This window comes from Anopheles maculipalpis, chromosome 2RL (assembly GCF_943734695.1).
Source record: "Anopheles maculipalpis chromosome 2RL, idAnoMacuDA_375_x, whole genome shotgun sequence".
Classification (NCBI taxonomy): Eukaryota; Metazoa; Arthropoda; class Insecta; order Diptera; family Culicidae; genus Anopheles; species Anopheles maculipalpis.
Genome location: NC_064871.1, coordinates 22969082 through 22985135, shown reverse-complemented (window position 1 = coordinate 22985135; position 16054 = coordinate 22969082). Strand labels below are relative to the sequence as shown.

Below are 16054 nucleotides of genomic sequence, written 5' to 3'. Positions count from 1 at the left end.
GGACCGATCGTCGTTGTACAGGTTACCAGTCGCTACGGTCTTAGATTTAGATACAGCAACGAGATCCCTTCGCACGGCCGAGATCCGACACTTTGCGACACAGAAGTGCGTCGTCTCCTTTTCTTTCAGTGAGCTTAGCCCACCCGTAAGCTACCGTGTGCCACAGCCGACTGAAAGTTAGTGGTACACCTTGAACGTGGTCGCAGGCTCACGTCCGCAGCCGCTGCCCGGACCGGGCCAGTATGGTTTGCTGCGGTTTGCTACACAACAAACCCGCCATCATTGTAACCGCCGTGGATAGTAAACAGTCTGCAACACCGGCTTGTCGGCTTGGGTTTGTCGCCGGTGCTAGACTATTTTTGTATGTGTCTCTACATTCGCGGGTCGTGGTCATCAGTGTTGCTGCGGCGTTAATAATATGTTTTCGTAGTTTCCACACACTAAACCGACAGCTTTGTGCTAGGGCAATGTTCAAATGATTCCCGCGCCGCTTCGGTCTCCATCGTAGTATCGACCGGTTTTCGGATCGCACGAAAATGGGATGATAATTTATCAGCCACGATCTTGCAGCCAGCTCAGAGAGGACGTTTTGATTTGCACGGCAAGCGAGCGGGATGTTGTACATAGTTTGAGAAGTACAGTGGTTTACTTTAGGTTTGAAAATGTTTTTAAACCCCACTTTTTTATGATCAATCAAATTCCACCAGCCGACGCTTCTGTCTCGTTTGGTTCATTATTGACGTAATCGGAGATCTTGCTTTCATGATCTATTTGTACGTTCCGCCGTACACCTTGAAGCTATGACGTGAAGCTTGCCCCAACTTCCTTAAAATAAATCCACCCACAGGGTGTAAAATCGAGTGCACATTGCCAATATGAAACCGTTTCGATGGCTGGGAAAACTTGCCACCATTGGAGCATTGTGTTGCAACGTGAAGAATCATACAAAATAGAATAGGGTGATCATAATTCATGGCTCCATATGCCCTAGCGGCATTCCACCACGGAAAGCGAAAGTTTAGTACATCACAACACATAATAAGCATCATAATAGCGTTTAGCTTCGTGTCGCGTGTACTCCCCCAGTGCATCGCAACCTCGCCATCGATCGCATTGACTTGGCTGTCTAGATGAGCTGAACTGCTTTACTTCCGGATCGTGTTTTCCCTCTTTCGCGTACAGATCGTTCTGCTGATCGTTGCATTATAATTCATCATCTTCACCGCAAACTCCACTCGTGCATTGTGAGTGTTTGCAAACAACAACAAGCAGTATACCAGTCGTTTGGGTTCACAAGCATGCATGCACTAGCGCTCCCACATCTTGTTTTGCAGCGTCCGGAGGCGGGAGGCCTACTTTAGTTGGTGTTCCGACATTATGATCATTGAGCGCACCGCTCATTCTTCAACACCTGATCAAAGCTGGCGAGCTCCACGTTGGGGAGACCACCCGTGAGGTGGTGGCCGTAAGAGAAAGCCAAGCTGTATTGCGATATTGTAAAACCATTGTGACACTATTATTTAGATTTCTGATGTAGCGTGAATATGTCGGACCGTTTTCAGACTTCAGCAAAGAGATTCAATTGATGGGTTTAGAATTTGCATCAACCCTTTGCTATGTTGTGCGACCGTACTAGCGTTTCTTGCACTTTCAAACGTTTCTTTATTCTACACTTTTTTCAGCATTCCTGCTGTCAAACGCTAGGGAATAACTTTACCACGCTCTGACTGACACAGTGTCGAGCCTCCGACACACAGGGCCAGTGCAGGGGGTACAATCGGATCAGTAAAGCTAGTGTTGATTTGTTGGGCTATGAAAATGTGACACCTATATGCCGCTTAGCCGCCATTATCCCCTGGCAAGCAGTTATTTATTCTCCTCTCTCTGTGTTAGGTTAAACCGGTGTGAAATATGAAGCACCCACCCAGGGGTGTTTTGGTGAGTTTCTTCATTTGCGTTGGAAATTATGCGTTTTCCTTCTTGGGCGACTGGTGAATTGTGTCCTCACAATTGTCGCCGTAGTGCTCTCATTTAAATAAGAAGGTGCGAGCAAGAATTCTGCATCCCTAATGTTGGTTGTGGTGGTGGCGGCGGTACCGGCTGACTTTTTAATGTTTGCCATTTTATTGTGTATTGTGACTTTTGTCTCGTATTCTTCAGACGAACGGCACAATGGCTCAGGGTGAACGGTTTTTGTGTTATGCTATGCGTTTCCCGGTGGGGAACCTCATAACTCATCTGATAGTATAGAAACAGGTGGGTTGTAGGAGGTATTTTAGCGCATGAATTGACACCACTTTATTGTGCTCTGGAGGGGTTACAGTTACAAAGAGGATTAAATAATAAACTACAAAGAATGTTGTGAATCGTGAGGTAGAAAACTGAATAAAAACGAGTACTTCAATCACGACACGACTGGGAGTGATATAATGCTCCAGTTTGTAATCCTTATGGCATAGTACTATCGTAACTTTCTTTTTCTCGCCTATTATTTCCAACTCAAGGGCGGCCCTACTGTACGACCTATATCCGCTCGCCACTGGAGAGCTAACTTCGCTCAGCTTCTGTACAAGACTGTCCGATGGCCAGAGCCACAGCACGCCCAGTGAAAGGCATCGTGACCTTCACAGCCGGTGCAGCTTAAGAGTAAGCGGGAACACGGACGAACAAAAAGAGAAGTTTAACAGATAAAGCATGCCGTCGGAGTGGATCTGGGTTAGCTCAGATTGCTGGTGTTACATCGATCGCACGTATCAACTTCAGTCACCTGATCGCGAGTCAGCTGACAGTGGGAATTGAATAATTGAACAAACGGTTCGCTTTCGCCGATTGGTGGGTTGCAATTGACAACTCGATTATGGCTGCTCCGTTCACTGTGTGCGGTTGATAGTGTAATTATTTTCCTTTCACGAAACACACACTCGGGTGTGTTACAGTCCACACTAAAAAAGGAGTTTATAAGTAAGACAATAAAAATAATGAGGACTTTTTAAAGAAAGTGTCGCTCAATTTCGGGAAATATTATCTCTTCATTTCTCTCACGATTATGCCACTATTTTCCCCTTTCAAAGGAACTTTTTACGATCGTGCTAATTTGCAAAGATTGTAAATCAGTATTTCGTGTGTCTAAATTAGAACCAGTCGGGTGTAGTGACTAGCCTTCACTTCTATTATTAGTATGTTTATACAACTTTTTATGGGACTGCCCGAAACTGACCAAGCCTCTGTGTTCACATTGTAACGACTCATGAACGAAAGCAATGCAAAGCAACGAACGAACCCCACCCTTTGCCCGGATCAATATAACCACGGATTGGAGAGAATTACCCTTGCGGTTGTCACATTATTTCTTGGTCACGATGGAGATGCCGCACCAACCGTCACCAACAGCACATGCTTCATGGTTTCAGCAAACCGTCCGGTTACACTAAATTCTTCCGCTAACGTTTAGTGACGTGTATTAGCGACGCCCAGTTTGCACAGGGCAAGGAAAATTGTACAGGGGCACGGCACTGCAAATGAAGTTGCTTTTATGCATGTCGTATTTTGTCACATTTTCGCTTGAGTTGATCGTCTGGTTCGGTGGCAGTTGTTTGGTGATTTCTTGTGGCACAAGCCAGACCGTGGAAGAGTTGGGACGATGTACTGCTTAGGAAGACGCGAAACACTGACCACCACAATGTGGTGGTGAGTTCGTAAAAGTTTACCACCATCGGGCTTAACACTATTGAGCTGACCGTAGATTTGTATGGCAAATTAAAAAAAAAAAACAACCAAATCTTTTAACAATGCCACTCGTGCTACCGTATGACCCCGAACGGAAGGTTTTACCACGGTAATAGAGTGGTTCAGAGTGAAGAATGGACGGTTCTTCCGGGCGGACCCATTGCAACGGAAGAAGGCCGGTGTGATATAACTCACGTTTCTTTGGTCACCTTTCAGCAGTTGCAGCCCATCCGGTGAGAGAGGGTGCGCCCTCTTTTGTTGTACATTTCGCGTACAGGAAAGCATGTCCTGAATAGGATTTGTACATTTTGTGACAAAAACTTGCAAAATTTTATGTAGATCGTGCCGATAAGGACAGCAGAATATTCTTGGTAGAAGCTAGTCAAGTTCAACATTTACAAACACATAATAAAAGTAGCTTTTGTTTAAGTACGTTCTAGCGGTGTCTCGGATACGGTGTCTGTGTATGGAACCGGTGGGATAAACTTTGAACCAACGGCTTCGGGTATGCAGCACAATCTACCATCGTTAGTCTTAGGCACCTGCCGCGTATTATTGGTGTTATGACCGTCTGGCTGATCCGCGTTGTTGCAGGGTGTAACTCTCCCCCCCCTCCCCCTTCCTTCCTTCCTTCCCACCTTGTGCTAACGTGCTGACTTTTTAGTGGAAACAAGTTTTTTCGCTTCACTCTCGCCACCTCGAACCGACCGGACGGAATGACGAATGCTGCACCACCTGACTGTAACAGTGTCGCTGCGAATGTACCACCCCGGTGTCGTTTGGTGCTGCCTGGAGACACAACAAGTCTCTCGGACAATAATGATACGAAAAAAGTCCCCCCCGAAAAACCGGTCCCCAGGCTAGGCGAGACAGCCGTGGGGCAGGCGGCACGTGAAGGGACTGTTTCTCGGTTGCGAGCGGTCGGATTATAGTGGAGTTGCGGTAATGGGGAATCTGGGCGGAAGACCAAATTGGCATTCGGCGCATGGTAGGAGAGGATCGCGACCTGCCATGGATAAATTCTAACGAAGATCGATTTTTTGACATCATCTTTGTTGGGGAAAGAGAATTTTCTGGAACAGGGAAGCATGTATGCTAGACGTGTGCAGCATGTATGGGCGATTTTATGCCAATAAAAGTCAATAGTCGGTTGCAGAGAACTGAGCGCGGAGGTTCTTTTTGTTTGGATATATTTAGTTTTTTATCTTCTAACACTCTCAACAAGAATAGGAAGGAATATTGAGTGAACAAGAGCAAAATCAAAATCGAATTTCGAATAGTAGGAATCAAAATGGTTAACTTTTCAGACGTTTTAACCTTCCTTTTGATGATGGCAAGTTTGGTTTTTATTTTCGTCGCTAGAACTTTCACTAGAACATAGCGTTCGCACCACAATACAAACAATTTATAAATTTACATTACAGTAGCATTTGTTCATTTAAATCTAAAAAAATCTAAGCATAAATATGTAGCTTCGATAGAGACGTTTCCCCATTGGTAAGTCTAACTGGTCGTATCACCTCATAGCTGCAAGAAGATGGTGAGACGATGCTTCAAGCGATGGTATTTAAAACCCTTTTAGATTTCGAGGTTCGAGCTGACTTGAATGTGAGAGTTCATTCAATCTCTCGGTTCGATAGTCAGTCTGGTCGCGGTGGGATCCCCAGAGTTGGAATTATGTGAAGAGGTCAGTAGGTTTACACTGACACACGCACCGGTTTTTTTTTTTTTACCACAACTTATTTGGTTTGTCTTGACGCAATCGAAAAGGTAAATCAAAATATCAGCCAATGCGCGATGGCAATAGATCGCACGCCGGTAGATCGATAAGATGTCCACCACGTTCCAGCGTTTTACCCGGTAGTGTACACCGTAGCGAGCGTTCCTGAGAATCGTTCGTTTGGCACACAAAATGGACAAGAAGTTTGGTTCGATTCGTTCGACAACACAATCGTCAAGGGATACGATTACTTTGCTGTGACGTGCACGTCCATGCGATATGTCTGAGCCACGCATCGTTTCGCTTTCTGTGTCCTATCCCTTGAATGAAGCCCACGATTGCTCAATCCAAAACCACTACTGGTCCTACCAAAAGCGTGCCTTTTACGTTTCCCATGCGACGCTTGGTTTGAACATCTCGCCCCGATAGTAAAGGTTTACGGGCTAGACATGAACACCGCCTCGGTTGACCTCTTCATGATGCTGAGTCGCTCCTTCTTCTCCTCCTCCAACTGCCAACTGCACACCGCGTCTCAGACCGACGATAACCTTTGAAATTAACCCTACCAGCCGGTGAACCAGCAACCATCTCACCACCTGGAGGTCCGGCTTCTTGTAACGTTCAGCAACTGCTCCGGCCAAAGATGACTTGTTGGAGGGTGAACTTTGTTGCCCGCTAATAGAGAGCTTTTGGTCTGCCCCCCCCCCCCCTCCCCCCAAGGTACTCACACCGTCGTAAGTGGCTAGCCAAACCGCATACCCTTCCTCCAGTGCTGGCCAAGCTAGGAGGGTTGGTTGGTGTTGAGGGTGAACAAAATTCCTTTAAACAAGAGGAATGAAACAAAAAACAAAACAAAAAAAATCTCTCACGAATCTCGCCCCCAAAACTGAACCGTCTCTGACTGTATGATTTCGAGCGCAAGCGGCATTTGCTGTTGGCATGCTTCAATGTTTATGCGGTTGATCATGATGGTAAATGGAGTATGCGGTTGGTTGGGCGGTGGCGGTCAACGCACAGGCGCCCCTTCTCACGCCTCGCTGCGGGGGATGTAGGACCGCCTAAGCCTCCGGCGCGGGCTGGTCTTTTCTCCCACCGATGCTGGGCAAGGTGGTTCGCACGGGGCGCGCATACGTATGCGCCAAGAGCTTGTAATTGATCTTTTCTTGGTTGGATGCGAAGCAAACAAAACAGCAGCAGCCGTAGCAAAGTTTGAGAGAAGAAATAAAAAAAAAGTGCGATAATAATGATCCGCTAGACGGTTACGTAAGGACAAGTGTTTTTTTTTTTTTTGGTTTCGACGATGATGTTTTGCTGCTGCTGTTGGCCCGTTCCCGCTGCCCACCGCCAAACGGCGGCAATCGATCCGCTGGGAAATGGGTGAAGAGGTGTTGAAAAGAATGTACACATACAGAAAATATGTATATGCGCGGCTCGGCACTTCCACAGATCATTCTTCGAGCGGCAACCGTGGATGGAGAAAGAGGACGGCAGTGTGCGCGCACCCAACAATAGGTGAATGAGAAAGGTTTGACGCAGATATGGTGGCCCCGGCGGAAAAAGCATGGGCACCACCGCTAACTGGTGCTGTTGTTTGGTGTGTCCTTGAGAAAAGAAATATTAAATTCAAAATGCATTTTGCATGTGTTTTGTTGGGTGTATGACCATTGCCCAGCGAAGCGAGAGACAGAGGGAGAGAGAACTGCTTTGGTGAGCAATGAAAATTAAGAGCTTTAAGTGGTTCGCGTTGACCAGGAGCTTAGGTAGATCCTCTGCCACTAGACATACTTTGAAGAAGTACCCTTTGAAGGTAACAATAGTTAGTTTTCTTGTGGAGATATTTGTTGGTTTGTTGATTAGAAATGGTGACGATTTCACTTCTGTTTGCATCAAAACATCCCAGAAAACCGGTTGTCTGTCAGCTATTAACTAAGTTCGAACACTACCTATTGGAAGTTAGGAAACTTTAGGAGCTTCTATGCAATCAAACCTTCAATGCCATGAACTCTAACAGCCATGGATATAATCGACACACTATTAAAGTATGATGTTTTATCTCCACTTTTTGGAGCATTTATACAGACAGACTGCAGGGTGAACTTGTGAGGATCATCTTGACTCGCCTGGAAAAAAAAAACCGGTCCTGATCACTAGCAAAAATCCTGCCCCGCTGTGTCTAGTTTTGGAAATCGGTGTACATTAAAGACGGGCATGTTTGGAGTTTCCGGCTCGATACCAATCAATGGTGACCTTAATTATGAAAACAATTCACACGCGCCCGGTTCGGCAACAGACCTTAACAGACTTCAGGCATGGTGGAGCCGTAAAAGCCCAGATATTGCGTTTGTTCGAACTGGACAAACAGTGCTGCTCAACGGCCACAGGGTGTGGAGGGCATCTGGTTATTGGTAGGGCAGAAATTCAAAGTCAAACGACGAGATCCACTAGTTACGTGATGTTTTGATGGCGATTAAATCAATCTTTCGTATGGTTCAAGATAATTTAAGGCTTTTTTTTCGACCACGAATGTTTGGTTATGATTTATTATTATTACTTAATATATAAGTAAAACCCTTATTACATTAAGGACGTGAAAACACGCCATTATAACGTATCGCTTCCGGTAAACATGTGATGCGTCATCATTGTGAGCTTAATGGTGGTTTTTGACAAAATTTTCCATTCTCCACCAGTGAACCGGTTGCTGATCACGCATCACCAAAATCGATCTCTCTTCCATTGTTCCAAAAATTAAAAAAAAAACACACACACACAACAGGAACTCCAGCAAAAGTGTGCTGAGGATAGGATTCGCCAACGAAAAAGGACCCCTTGCGTAGGGCGGTGATAAGGAAGAAAGTCTCTTGACCAATTCTCCACCCTGGGGTGTTGTTATGTGTGATCGAAAAGCGGGGGAACCACACACGATAATTGAGCCACCTCGCCATACCATACGTGGTCCGGTTTGTGGTGGCTCGTCGTTTCCTCTCGCTATCCTCCCCTAAAAGGTACTTGTTTCGACACTCATTGTCCCAAAATTGGGACTCACCCGAGGCTTTTTACATTCCCACAACCCACAAAGTGCAAACCATTAAGAAAAAGGAACCACTAAGGTGTGTGGTTTTTCCCCCCTCTTTCTTTGTTTTTGTTTGGAGAAGGAACACCAGAAGGAGCTGTTAAAAAAGCGGTGGAATGTACCGTAACGTGCAACCCCGAACCGGGCGATTCCCGTTGTGGTGTCGGGCGAGCCTGTGCTGCCCAAAAACGGTTATTTCTTTTGTGCGTGAACTCTACCCCGTCCAAAGAAGGGATGTGAGTACGCGCTGCCCAGTACGCACGAGGGCCTTGCCGTTGGGGTGTGAGGAGGTTTTTGTTTTGGAAACGGTTCCGGAACATGCGGGTACGCGACTTTTTCGTGGCTTTCATTTTATGCGCGCACTTATCCTTCGCCCGCTGCTTGGGTGAAGGAGTAATGTGAGGCACCACTCTCTGACCTGTCGAAATGAGCCCTTGGAATTCTCGGTGTGCGGCTGGGTGTTGCTGGCAGCAAACAGAGAAGTTCTCTCCAGCGCGCCATGGCAGGAGATGGATATTTAACGAAGGAAGTTTTTTTTTCTTCACCTCGACTCTTTGGATCATTGGTTCCTGTCGGGAATGAAGCGAGTGTGTCTGCTGCGGGCACGAATATCTGTCATTAGGCGCAGAGATGGCAGTGACAGTCGTGTTAATTTTGCGACCACACTCTCTCTCTCTCTCTCTCTTTCTCTCGCTTTGTCCCTCCGGAAAGTTGAAAAACAAAAAAACCGGTCGCACGTCGCCCGGTGATGATGATCAACCGGTGGGCCTGGTGGTACTGGTTTTTTGGAAGCTGCAGAAGAAGGATTTTTGCTCGGCGTGTTTCACTTCCTTCGGCATACGAGCTTGGATGTTTGTCTCTGTGTGTATTTGCGTATTTGGCGAAAGCAAGACCCGACCCGTTCAACACGGCAAGATTAACCGGCGGTCAAACGCTGGAAGTGTCGGAAATTTTTGGGGTAGATTTTGTTGTGCTCCGAGTCGCTTTGTGCGCGACTCCGGCCGGATGGACAACTTTACGACTTCCACACGGGTGGAAAAGGAATACAAGAAATCGCTAACGTAACGTTTGGCAACAAACGGGCCAAGGAATAAGCAACCGAAAAAGCAGAAGCTTAGCATTGTGATGAAACCTTCCGATGAGACGCACTTATGATAACGCCAAGTCTCACAGTTCGTGGAGCGAATAACTTCTCCCATTATGGTGTCCGTAATATCTCACCATCGCGGATCGGTGACTTACAACGACACCAGCACAGCTGTTGGTAGCGTATTTAGACGCGTGTGCAACTATTGTATCGGCGATCAGATCAGATCAGATCGCTTGTTGTGCGCGTACATGTCAAACGAAAGGAACCTGCTGTGGTAGTTGCGCCCTGGCAAACGATAACTGGCTTGCTTTCGTCAGCTTGAACACACCCACGTGCGACGGAACCAGGCCGGGGGCATATCAAGTGTACAGCGAGATCGTTTCAATCGATCGAGAGCCGGTCGTGTAGTGTGTCCTGTGACTGCTCTCTAAGCGTACTTGCGCGCAAAGTCGCTGCTGCTGCTGCTACCACGCGTAGATCGATTGCATTCCGCGGTTGTCGTGGTGTGAATCAAATGTGCTCGAACATTTGCAATGTGAAGTCTGGTCGGCGGCAAGTGCATGAAATATCGTGTGAAGTTGGTCGTCGGGAGGAGGTGTGTGTGTGTATGAAACATCGATCAAAACGCACCTCTCCAGGTGTTGGATTGCGTTTGGGGGATCGATGCCGCGATCAAGGTTCGGCGTTTCTTTGCTTATCTTGGGGGAAACAATACACACTGACACAAACTCTATCACTGCCTGCTTGCAAACGGGCAAAACTACTGGCGTGTGCCAAAAAACAATCTAGGAACTCACACGATACCAAGCACTGACCACAGTTTTTCTCACCGAAAAATCATAAAATAATGAAAAGCGTTGAAAGTTGCAAATCTAATTTCGTTTGTGGTTAACCGTAACCATTCACGTATCTGGATGCGACTCGATGAACATCACTGCAACCGATCGCCTTAAACACAAAACATTCACATTTTCAGCAGCTCGCGATCGAAACTTCATTTTCACATCACATCATCTCGTCATCACATTGTCGCCAAATACGGCAAACTTTTTTGTTTTCTTCGATAAAACTTTTTCTTCACTTCGCTATAAGCATAATCTCAGGTATCAACGAAAACCTCCAATTAACATCTGCCTGAAGCATGTGGTTTAGCATTCGGAGGTTTTTTTTTTAGTAAACACAAATTTGACCCAGCTTTGCGAAATCGCCCCGTATTTAGAACAGCGAAACACACGCGTAACGTTCAAGAGGAAAAAAAGGAGGCAGCTTTAGAACTCACACAAACACGTTCGCACACACTTTTTGCTTCACCTAAATTCATCTGAAAGTTGTGGAACACGCTGCTCTCAAACCCGAAATTTAACTCAAATCATTGTAGTATTTGACGGTTAGAGTTTGCCCCACTCGAAGCAATACTGCGTTAACAGTCACACGATCTATATTAAGTTAAAATAAATTGTAACGTTCCACTGACTTAGACACGGACAGACCAGCCACACATATCTGTTGACGGACGCGTAGCGAAACACCTCCAATCCGGCCGGGCGCTAAAATGAAACTGAAAGCGAACGATATTAAGCAGGAATTTTGTTCTGCTGTTTGTTCGCGTCTTTCAAATCCCCTCCCCACCCCGCTCCAACTCCAACTCCCCGCTCCAACCGTCTCGTTTGCTCCAACGTTCATTCGGATGCCTTTCCTATGCTCCCCACATCGTTGCTGCCCGTCAGGTGGCAGCGTGGAGCCTTCGGGGGGTTTGCTGAAGCTTGGCTTCGGCGTTGAATCGCACACAGCCTCGTTCGTGTGGGGTTGGTGTGTTCATCCGGCCGTTTGGTGGAGTTCATTTGTGGCAGTTGGTTCATTTGTTTGGGGTGGTATTATAGAAGAAAAAGAAAGCCTTTTTTTTGCACCCCTGCAAAAGTGGCTTTAATCCTTGGCATATGTAAATGAGTATTTTATTTCGTATCGGGTGGCGGATTTAATAGTCATTGCGCATGAAAATTACTTCCAAATACTGGTTCCCAAATTCAACTGAGAAACTACGTCGAGTAGTAGTTATCAAGGCACATCAAAGGTTTTTCTGACCGATGAAAGCTTGTAAGGTGTTGTTGACAAAAAAAGGTGCGCACCACAATTAGCGTTGTTTGCTGTTAAAACGAAGATAGTGGGACGTTACATAATTGCTCGTACTCACTCCTCATTATTTCCTTCAAAGGTGTGCTTTAAGTGGCCTATTAAGGAAGGTAAAGTACGGAAGTTTGAGCACACCTTCGTAAGTTTAACCTTCCAAAGAGCGAACAGCGAAATACAGGATACTGAAAATTCATTTAACCAAACATGATCAACGTAATGTCTGACATTTTAGACCCATTTTCGAGTGGCGCTTTGACTTGTTTTTTTTTTCTTCTTCTTTAAATTATGTTCTTACGACCAACGAACATCAGCATTACGGGGACTTTCGGCCCAGCTAATTAAGCGAATCTGCCGCCGAGAACAGCTGCCTGCCATAAGTTCTTGATTATCCTCGTTAGCGTCCCTCGTCGGGCCACATTCGGGTAAGCGCTCTAGATTTTCCACCCGGTTCCACCGAGCATGGTTGCGAGCAAACCGGTTCACTTCGCACACAAGATTGATTCACGGTTTTCGGAGGGGATGGGGTGTCTCAAGCTCATCGCTATAAGCTTTCCGAATTATGGTAATGTGGCTTCGGTGTAAATATATCTCGCTACAGACTACGGGATGGGGTATGAACGGCGGTTCTCGGGTATCGGAGGGGGAGGTGTGGAGCAGGCCGTCCAATGTGTTTAAGATGCTTGCATCAAGATCAAGATCGTTCCGATCGTTTGCGTTTTAAGATCGTTTTGAGCGCGGCTTATGGAACACAGCCGCACAGGTGGAAAGATTTAATTACCAATCTCTCCACCGCAAGCATGATGCACAACCCCGCTTTTGTTTTTGCTGTTGTTTCTTTGCTCTACACTTGCGAATCAATCGCTTAAAATACATTCTAGCCGAGAGTTGGCGCTCATTTGGTTTGTTATTGTTTTCTATTTTACTATCGATCAGCCTCGGAGGTTACTCGGTCGGGGAGCGACTTTGAAAGCTTCTCTTCGCTTCACGTGATGCCTCGTCGTACAGGGAATCGGGAAGGGGTTGCAAGGGGCAAGAGGGAGGAGGTAACCTTCCATTTGTAAACGGTAGAAGATACGGTGGAAGATACCGTATCGTTAATTGATTTGAATAGCACGTGTAATTAACCAGTTCGACAGGGTGGGGAAGGCAAATCATAATGATTGATTGGCAAATTAATTGACCCAAGCGCAATAATTTGCAATCCGGTTCAAAGTGGTAATAATAATACATTTTGTTGTTATGGTAATTTTTTTTGTATATGTTACTCTAACATATTAACCATTTAGAGGAGTTTCTTATCAATCAAATGTGTTTTGTAATAATCGCGGCCTACCTCAACATCCGATCTGTGTGTGTGTGTGTGTTAAGGAAAGATGCCACGTTGAGATGGTTCGTCTGGATGGTAAGCATGTGGACACACGTGAAACTTGTTAAACAATAGCAGTGAAAATGGGAGGCAGAGTTTGAGGACAGCTTAAGGGCGCGAGGGCTAGGCAAAATCCGCGGCACAATACAATGGTGCACTGATAATGGTGTGATTAGTGCGACCGCTTATGATTGGTTAATCGAGGCCAGATCATCAAAAGGCAGATAATAGGATTGAATGTTGTCCGTCGCTGTCATGCTAGTGATGGCAACAGTAAGCGGGATGCATCACGGGTGGTGTGAAGCTTTGAGAAGGAAATGTCATCGAGTGCAACAATAAGAAGCAAGGCAAAAAAAAATCAACGTAAAACAAATAGACCTATTTTTCTATCGAACGAACGCTCTACAAACGTTCTGGAAAATGGAGTGATGGTAAAGAAATTAAGCTAAAGTTGATCATGAAGTTGCGCATGAAAATATTTGCAAAATCATTGTGACTGCAACAAAATAGATATCTTCTCAACATGAACTTATTTCACCTTCTTAGAAGAATCTCAATTCTTCGTCGTCGGTTTGAGGGCTGTAGCTTCAGCCCTTTTGCGGACTGGTCGCACTTGTATGTAAATTTAAATCCAACTTCCCTCTCAATAGTAGCACCAGCGTCTAATTGCTTTACAGTAGTGCACCTTTGTACCCTTGCCAGTTGTTACTTGTTTGCGGTCGTGTTTACCGGTGAGTGTGCTTAGTTTTAAGTGAAACGTACATGAGCAAGCAACTTAACGCTGTCTTTTAATAAATGATCGGCTGTTAACTTCGGGCTTACGCTGGTGATGATTTGTTTAATCGACCGTTTCAAAAAAGATGATCGAATGCCATTTTTTTGTGTGTGTTACCTCCTACGTATGGATGCTTGGAGTGTAACGAGGACAGTTTACAGTGTTGCACACCACACAAGCGCTTTCAGTTTCTATGCACCCGATGGAGGCGCACGGTGATAGTGTTTGCCAGCAGGTTTTCGTTCCCTTAACGCGCCCGTTACGTAAGGTACGGCTTTCGAAAGGTTCTACCATTCTCCGGGTTGGACCGTGAACGCAGCTCGAAGGAAACAGGGTGATAAAAAATAATCATAACGTGTACTGCTACTTACGTACAACGTATGGCGATGAAACGAGAGGTTCGTCGCTTGTTTGTGAAATATAAGTCTTTCGATCAGTGGAGCAAACAGATTGATGGTAACATACAAATGAGATTAATTTAAGTCAAAGCCACACAGACTTCACTTGTTTTTTTTTCCACATTAACAGTGGTCTCACTCACTTTAATTCAAAAATTCAATAAATATCTCACACGAGCACTACACTGCACTTCACTGCATGGCGAATGTGAAATATTTTCCTCTGGTTTGTTCACATCATTTTACACACGCGTGTTATTTGTGTCCGGTCCGGGCGACGATCGATCATAAACTGGCCTGTGGGTACGTTTTGGTGATCGGTACTGAGTTCTGTCTCCCCGTTCGGTATTGTATAACTGACTCCGATGGATCCGGGGGATGATTCCTGTCTGTTTTCGAAAGAAGGAGAGTGTGCGCCTTGAAGATAAAGGAGTAAGAGAGGCAACAAATCAGAAGGAATAACACCATCCAAACAGGGTACGGTCCTTCCCATACGTGTATGACGTGTGTACATCCACCCTAGAAACGTACTAAACCTACAAGCAATATTTAATGTAGCGCACACCGCACAATCCCAGTGAATAACGGCCGCGACAAGTGATCGCGATGTAAGGCGACCGGTACTGCTGGCAAGTGTTTCTGTGCACAAGAAGTAGCTCAGTTTTGGGGTGTGTGCCAAACTAATTCCCTTTGCGCACCTTTGAAACGGCACTTGAGAACGAGTGTGGTGATGTGTCACCTGTAGGAATCACCGTTTCGGCGCAGACACAACCGCTTTTCGAGGAAATAGCCCTGACAACGCCTAGATGAGTGAAAAAAGCTTTTTTTTTAACAAACGAGAGCTGATAACAAATTTAGCATTGAAAACACACAACACAAAACCTTCCGAACAGGTTGGAGAATTGCGCAACGTTCCTTGAACTGTCCCGACAAGCGGTGGGTGCGGAAAACTATTTTTAATGGCATGTTTTGTCGATGGGACGGACTGGATAATGGTGCGTGGTGGTTGGGAAATTACGGAAATGCTCTGATAAGATTGTGCATCGTTTGCTTGTTTACTTATGTGGTTGTGTGTGGTTTTGTTTTATTTTTATCATTGAGTAGAAGAGTATTGGAGAAGGGTGATCGAAAAGTCGTCCATATTTGCGACTGTTCGGCAGTGAATTCCTCGTGAATGTTGTTTACCTATTGTGTGCGTTCGTCACGATAGTAAATGTATTTGAACGATAAAGGGTAGGTAGTTTTATTTTTCAAGGTAATTGCACTTGACTGTGCTCTGGTTTAAAAAAAAAGCTTTTAAAACACAGTCACAATTAGTATACACAGTATTTCATGACATATGAATAGGTTTAATTGGAAATGTTTTCCATTCATGGTCTCTTTCTGAGACCAGATGAAGGGTGTCAATAAAAAGCTCGATCAAACCGATCATGCTGCTTGATTGACTGTTATCGAGGGCGTTCCACTGAACTGAAGTGTCCTTAGGCATCAATTTCTCCGCCTGTCAGTTTCGTAGTCGATCTGTCCGCCTTCGGACGCGCGCGCTCGTACCAAACCTTCTCCACAACTCGGTTGTCAAAAGTTCAGCACAGAGCTGACTGGTTTGTTCTTCGTCCCTTTACAGGCTGGGCAGACTGTTTGGAACATTTGTTGTTGTTCACGGTCGGCCACGGTCAACTGGAATGGGTTTTTTTTGTAAAAGCAACAAAAACCACCATCAAAACAAGGCATGAATGAGGCTAAATGGGTGCCTAAGGGTCACAAAATGCGCGCACG

The 16054-nt window shown here is 45.6% G+C and overlaps 1 protein-coding gene across 1 annotated transcript in view; it reads left to right on the top strand.

The window, feature by feature from the left end:
• Window positions 1-16054, top strand: part of LOC126556641 (uncharacterized) — a 40876-nt gene that overhangs the window by 12983 nt on the left and 11839 nt on the right. The window lies entirely within an intron of this gene.